Source organism: Mesocricetus auratus, unplaced genomic scaffold, assembly GCF_017639785.1.
Source record: "Mesocricetus auratus isolate SY011 unplaced genomic scaffold, BCM_Maur_2.0 contig_9251_pilon_obj, whole genome shotgun sequence".
NCBI classification, from domain to species: Eukaryota; Metazoa; Chordata; class Mammalia; order Rodentia; family Cricetidae; genus Mesocricetus; species Mesocricetus auratus.
This window is the reverse complement of record NW_024434935.1, coordinates 14,655-22,193: the sequence shown is the minus strand read 5'-3', so window position 1 is coordinate 22,193 and position 7,539 is coordinate 14,655. Positions and strand designations below refer to the sequence as shown.

Genomic DNA, 7,539 nt, shown 5'->3' with positions numbered 1-7,539 from the left:
TATTGTCTTCAAGTATAGAAAATATCTGTGCATTTATATATAAACCCAGACATGGACACATTAATCTACTTACCTACATATGTACTTACATATGTATATATTCACATGTTTATCCCAACTTGTGTAAGATGACCAGCACTGCGTTTGAAAGGTTGGCCAGCACTTACATTGCCCAACCATAATATTGAGCAATTTCCATATCCTTTTCCCCATGACAGAAAACGTGCAGTTTGTCCTGAGGGGAGCACTTGGCACCATTCTGTCGCTTCCATTGAGCCCAGCTCTTCATGGCCTCCCTCTCAGGCCTCTTCTCAGCTTTGATGGGGCCATGAGATGACTGGACGTGGAATGTCTACTTTCCTCCATGGAAGTGGTTGGTGGCTGAAGTCTTGCAATAGATATTGGGTTTGAGGTTTAGGATGTGATGGGACCTTGATCCTGGCAGCAGAGACAAGCTCCCTCTGGAGTGAAGGATGAGTTGATGCTCTGTAGTGAGCTTGCCTGAAGTCAGGGAGAGAAGCTTTCTAGAAATAGGTCTAGCTTAACACTTGTCCAGGTTTGGGAAAGGCAGAGGTACTAACTTGACCTTTCCAGGTGAGGGCAGCTCACATAGACACAGAGATGGACACTCCATGTGAGCACTGCTCTCTGGTCTCTGAGAATTGCTCAGGGATTTAGCAGACCCCGGGCTATCACATGGCACATCCTGCAGTGATGTGGTGGCTGGGCCTGTCCTGGGATCTTGGTTGCTGCTGAATTTTACCAGAGACTGAAAACGGGAGATGCCCGTTTGTCACTCTTCTTTCCCATTGGGTGAAAGACCTGCATGACCTCCAGCATGTGCATGCCGAGGTGAGTTTGAGGCCTTTTAAAGCTGTCCTGCCTGAGCTCAGGTGCATTTATCTTCCTCTTAGTCTTAGGGATGCTGAGCTTGCCTTCTTCTTTGACTCTGGGACAAGATGGCTTCAGTTCCCCAGTTTTCTTGGTTGTCTCTGGTATTCTTGGTCTTTGCTTGGCACTATGCCCTAGATATCCTGGGCCTGCTGTGTGAAGATTTCTGAGCTGTGCCATCCAAGTGCTTGGCTTTGTTGTCAATAAGCTTCACTGGCCGTGGCAATGCCCACAGCCTCTTCTCCTGCAACAGGACCTGGCACTAATATTCTGGGCTGAGGATCTCCGTGAAGCACGTCAGAGACTTTTTGGTCTTTCTTGTTCACCTCTTTGTATGTGAAGATGCCACTGCTGGAGCTTTCCTGGGCTTGGTCCCTCCTGAAGACTCTGAAGTTGCTGAGGGATCTTCCAATTGGACCAGGTCAGTGAGGGAGTTTAAGATTTGGGGGAGGTGAATGTCTGACACAAGTATGGTCATGTCTTCAAAATCAATGCTGTACTCCATGACACTCTGCAGATTCCCTCTATCTCTCTCCCAGAATATGGACACCGCCATGGAGGTCTTCACCCTCCCTGAGGAAATAAGGGGATATTGGGGGGTTTGGTGGGAGGGCATGGGAGGAGTGGAGGGAAACAGAGAGTGACCTGGAATTGACATGTGAAACAACCTTGTTTCTAATTTAAATAAATAAATAAATAAATAAAATGAAAAAGTCATAGAAATCACCAAGTATTCCCATCTGTAGCCAACCAATCAAAACATTAACAAACTAGTTGCCCTGACTCTGAAAAATTGCCCTAATTGTTCCCTAAATATCAATTAATCAGGACCCTTGCCTCTTCTACTGATGTAATCCTGCGATTTTTGTCTTTAAAAATTTGAGCAGTAGTCTAGGAGGCCAATTCCTCTTGTGGTTGCTGTATCAACTAACAAACTCCCTGTCATGTTTGAATGAAACAATAAATCTTGCTTTTTCAGTTATAAAAAAGAGCTGGGGAAGGTAAATGTATGACACAAGTGTGGTCATGTCTTCAAAATCAATTCTGGACACCATGACACTCCAGAGTCCCTGTTTCTCCCAGACCAAGGCTAGTGCTTCCCAAGGTGGAAGTATCAGAAGCTAGCTTCTGCCTCTGGCTTCCATCATCAGGGAAGTTCAGGGGCTGCTGCGTGCCAGGGTATTCTAGAGCGAGGAGTGGTTCATCTTGGATTTCTTTAATCCACTCATAGGTCTTCCTAGGCATGGATGGGTCAGCAGTCATCTCATCCATATTGTTATTCTCTGTTTGTCCCAGGAGCTGGAGGTCATGTCAGGAATCCCAAAGGACTTTGGATGGGGGCAGTTAATGAGCTGTCCCCAAAGACAGATGGTGTCATTTTCTGTACATCCTGCATGCAGGCATTACAGAGGTCTGGACTCTGCAGCAGACAGTGTCTGGCCTGAAGGTGTCAATCACAGGGCCATCTCCATGTCCACCACTGAAAAGAGTGAAGGAAGAAGTCACGCCTGGTGAGTGAGATGAGTGAGCTGCTCCCCTCCTTTCAGTGCACCTCAGCACTGAGGACCTTACAGCACTGGGGCGAGGCTTCCTGTTAGCTCTGCTTGAGTGAGAAGTGCATCACCTCTGTGTGAAGACACATATACTGCCCAGTTGTTTCTGGTGACCGAGCGATGTCATGTCTTCTCAGATGTTTGTGTGTTCCTTTGTGTTTGTATGGTGTGTGCATGTATACTGACCACACCTCGGCCTGTGTTCTTTCCTCACCCACCCCCACATTTGTCCTTGGAACAGTGCCTCCCCTTTCTTTGGAAGTTTGCTCTTAGGGTGGTCCTCTGGTCTAAAGTATTGAAAATTACATGTGTCTTTCCTTTAATTTTTCACTTTCTGTCATTGCTACTATGTCCCCAGAAAGCTCAGTTTTTATAGGAGGTTAGGTATCACACCCAATTCCTCCCTCCTGACAGGCCACCAGTTCTAGAATACTGACTTCTCTCCAGCCACACATTTCAAAGGCTTCTTGTAAGTGACATGAAAATCAGTTTAAGGTGTTGGAGTCTTTGGCCTGGACGGTGACTTTCTCTCATTATTGAGACTGAACATGGGGATGGTGAGCCGGAGGCAAAGCTATCCTCTCAGGACTCACATTCTTCCTCTGTGTGGACATGCCTCCTGAAATATGGAGATGTGATCACATTCCTTACCCTCCTGACTGTAAAAACCTTGAATACTATTGTCTGCCATGGCTCGAGCAGACCTGGGATTAGAGATGACCGAGGTAGAGGAAGGTGATGGGACATTCCTTGGCTGAAACTCCTTGGAAACCATCACTGTCTCTGGTTGCAGGGCAGAGGCCTGAGTTCCAGAGTGGGACACAGCGTCATTGTCCTGCAGGCATCACCTGATTTCCCCAGGTATCATGGGTCCCAGTCTGTTGGGGTCATAGTAGGCAACCTGGCTGCCTGCCTGATGGGAAGGTGCCAGGCTGTACCCTTGATTCTGAATATGTGGCAGTGTTGCCTGGAGAAAGATAGCAGACACTGTTGGGCAGGAAGAGACTAAAGTATTGAGATCTAAAATAGTATCACACTGGGCTGTCATGTACCAAGAGATGAGTCTGGTGCTCTGGTCAATGATAGTTCCAGTGAAGTCCTTCCTGTCAGTGCTTCCTGTGAGATCCCACAGGAGAGCACCTGGATAGGAGTTTTCCAATGTAGAGATCTGGTTCTGGTCAGTCAGTGCAGTCAGCATGGGCATGCCATCTCATTGGGAAATGGAGGCACAGGCCATGAGCTGCTGGCAACAAGTGCTGGTCTCTGATGGTAGGAGCTTGGGGTACTGACAGCTGGAGCAGAGACTCTGGAGAAGTTGCACACACTTCCTGCTGTGGGTGTGGAATTCCTCAGCACAGGCACAAAGGGCATCAGAATACATTCTGTTCTAAATAAAGGTGCCCTTTGGAAATAATCTGTAGGAAGCAAGGGGACAGTGGGAAAATGGTGAGATGGATAAGATGGCACTCATTAGATGAGATGCCTGTCATTCCTGTGTGGGCTTGGAATCCTAGATGCTCTGTTTTAACCCTTTCTCTGTCCTAGACACCACCGTTTCTTGCCCTGCTATGCCTGCTGTGACACTCCCTAGCATCTGTGTCCTAGGTCAGATGTTTTTCCAGATAGGAGAACCTTAGATAACTTCTCATTCGTTGTCTGCCTTATCCCTGTTCTGTGCATATCTTACTGTGATTAGTGAGCTAGCGAGCAGTCTGGCCTTGAGTTCCACAGATCAGCCTTCCTCTGCCTCCAGAGTGCTGGTGTCATATGTACTTGCCATGCCTACCATGCTTGTCTCTACACTTCAGCTTCCTTCATGATATGATGCATCTATAAATTCATAGACAACTACTGTAGTCAGGTAATATTCCATTCCTCCTCTAGCAACTCCTGTTCCACTCTCAATCTTTATATCATCTGTGACCTCTTAATAAATTGACAGACATTAATCTCATATTAATATAAGACTTCACAAATTCAACCAGCTGAACATGTTTATTGTTGTTTTGAACTGTTTCGAGTTACCTCTTGAGATTGATAATGAAGTAAGGGATTTCATCTCTAAATAAGATTTTCTCAGTTTTACTCTCTATTAAATTGGCTCTTTGACAGTTACTGGAGAACTGATAATTTCTGATTACTCTTCCAGTGAGGAATGTTGGTGGGAATTGCACCATACTTTCACATGTCACTTGTCATTGTGCAGGGAACACCTACCTGTGGAGTGTCCAACTCCAGCTGATGATACCCTACATGAAATGTTACATGAGACTTGAGGAATGCTCCCAAAGATGGGGTGAAGGGAGTGTAAGGTCAGGGACCAGAGGAGAATAGTATTTCCTTTATGTGACTGGGAATCTATATCCAGAACAATCTTAACAGTCTGGCTGACTATACATGGTTTGGTAAACGGCAATGCCTTGTGCTTTTGATTTATGGTTATCTGCACATTTATGTTTCAAAATTCCTTTGTGTATGTCAGGGTCATCCCTGAGGTTGTTAATTTTTGTATCTATATTTTGTAACCCTTCCTACTTTGTTTTCTCCATTCTTCCATTTCCCATGGGTCTCCCCTCCATGGAAGAGTCTCAATATTCCTTTGACTACAATACCTGTCTTCTGAGTATCCATAGGCAAGTTAGCCTCTCTCACTTTCCTTCATGTAAATCTGGAGAAGTCCAAGTAACTCAAAATATGGCAATCATTCCCCTTGCATATTTTTAATATCCATTTGGGGATTGTGGCCTTAGACTATTGTAGAACATGTTAGAGTGAACTGACCTTCATCCTGTCAAGTTCTACATGCTGAGATTACAGGTATGTGCCACTCTAACTGGTGTGAGCCTGACTTTTAGACAACCATGAATTTGGAACAAAATCAAGTAACTATAGTGGAGGGAGACTCTCTGTTTCGTGATTTGGAGTGACAGATCTCTGCACACCGTTTTCTTGTTCTTGTATCTCTTGAGGCAAACACCATCAAGAATGGCCTGGTTTAACTCCCTGTCCACTGACTTCTAAAGTCTAGACAATGAAGACACCAGAGCATAGTGACATTGCTATCACTCTCAGGTGGACAGAAAACACTTGAGAGCAAACTATCGAAAGTCACATTCCTACTATCAACTAAAACTAAATGTGACATTCACCTTGAGATGTCTATGTCAGCATCAGTATTACACCCATTCATGAAAGATTCAAATAAAATAAGAGGAGGAGTGATTGAAAGATGTATTTTAAAGTTTTATTTCTTACCTGACATGATCAGGGGGAAGGTGTCATCAATCCACAGTACAATAGATCAAGAAAAATTGCTTGTCATTCTCTGATCAGCAGACCTCAGAGACAAGTGTGTCCACTCTGAGACAGGACTCATTGGTCAATGGTCACTTGTCACTGGTCATAGGTGACCTGTTAATATATAAGTTTGTTTACAGGCATCACCATGGAAACACCAAGATTCTACCAGGTAGCATCCAATGGGAAGTTGCCATTCCAAGCTAAAAGGTGGGATTGGTTGGAGAAGATGCCTGGAGACTAATAGTAGCTATAGACTCTGAGGGGTGGACTAGTCAAAAGAGGCAATCATGGCATGGTATTCCATTGTTTCAGGGTTAGGGTTAGGGTTAGGGTTGTTAGCCTGTTCTATCATGACCTTTTCTAAGGTCAGCTGATGAAGCTGTGCATATTGTGCCGATGATGTGCCCCACCAGCACACACTATAACTACTTCAGTAGTCTTTTTCAAGAAGAAAGAACCCCCAGATTAAGGGAACTCAGGTGAGAATCCTTCAGTTGGTCTGAGTCATGAGCTTTCAGCATGTGTCAATGACCCACGGAAGAGATCCAAGGGCTCTTTGCTCACTGTGTTGATGGGCAGCACCAAATTCATTGAGTGCACTTGTGATATTGGACGCCAAGACGCTACTCGTTGGCTTTCTTCTTCCCTAATTTTGCCTTTCTCTGTGCTGGCATCAGCTGGACTCACACTTCTCTTGTCATAAAAGTCAAAATCCCACATGTTCTTATGCCAGAGCACCACAAAATTCAAAATACCCATACTATATACATGGAATTACTGTGTGGGCATAAATAGATCTTCAGTGTCTGTGAGATTCTATGAGCTCTGTTTTGTTGATTCAGGGAGCTTTGTTCTTTTCTTGTCCTCCAGATCAGGGGCTCTTAAAGCCTTTCTTTCTTCTCTTCCAGATTCCATAAATATTGAGGGGACCGATTTGATGATGACTTCCAATGTTGAATTTCCCCCCTTAATGTCTAGCACTGGGTCTCTGTCTCTATTTCCTTCTGCTACCAGATGATGCCCTTCTGTATATTGTTGTATACATTCCTTGTCTCTCATTCTAAATTTGGGTTACCCTATACAAATTTGATTTTCTAGTTCATCCTATTTGCAAGTAATCTGATATTATTCTCTTTTAAACTCTGAGCCACATGTTGTTTTCTGTTCTCCAGTTGAGAGAACTCAAGATATTTTCTTGTTTCTGGCTATAATAAAAAAGCCACAAAGGAGTGGTAGGATGGAGGTTTCTTTAGATATATGTCTAAGAGTGGTATAGTTGGATCTTGAGGCAGATAATTTTCTCTTTTTTGTGGAACTGTCAAATTGATTTCTATAGTGACTATACAAGTTTGTATTCCCACCAGTGGTGTAGGAGTGTTCCCCTTGTTCAACATCCTTGCAAAATGCACTGGCAAGTGTGTGATTGATCTTAGGCACTCTGTCCAGTGTTGGGTGGAATCTGGAATTTTTTTTATTTCCATTTTCCTGATGGACAAAGATATTGAGTAGTTCTTCATTACTTTCTCAGGCTTTTGAGAATCTGCCCTTAAGGGTTGTCTGTTGAGATCTTTAGTTCCTGAATTAAGCTGTATATTGGACCTTTTTTAACTTTTTAGCTATTAATGTTTTTAGAATATTATTAGCCCTGTATCAGATGTGGAGTCAATATAATTGTTCTCTTATTTTGTGCTGTCCCCTGCACAGATAAACCATGTCCTTTGTCTGACTGAAGTTGTTCAGGTTGCTGAGATACCATTAAGTAATTGCTACTCTGCGTGACTGTGGATAGAGTGTT

The 7,539-nt window shown here is 44.0% G+C and overlaps 1 pseudogene; it reads right to left on the bottom strand.

The window, feature by feature from the left end:
* Positions 1-352: 352 nt before the first annotated feature.
* Positions 353-6,464, bottom strand: LOC101842048 (annotated as a pseudogene).
* Between the last annotated feature and the right edge of the window lie 1,075 nt (positions 6,465-7,539).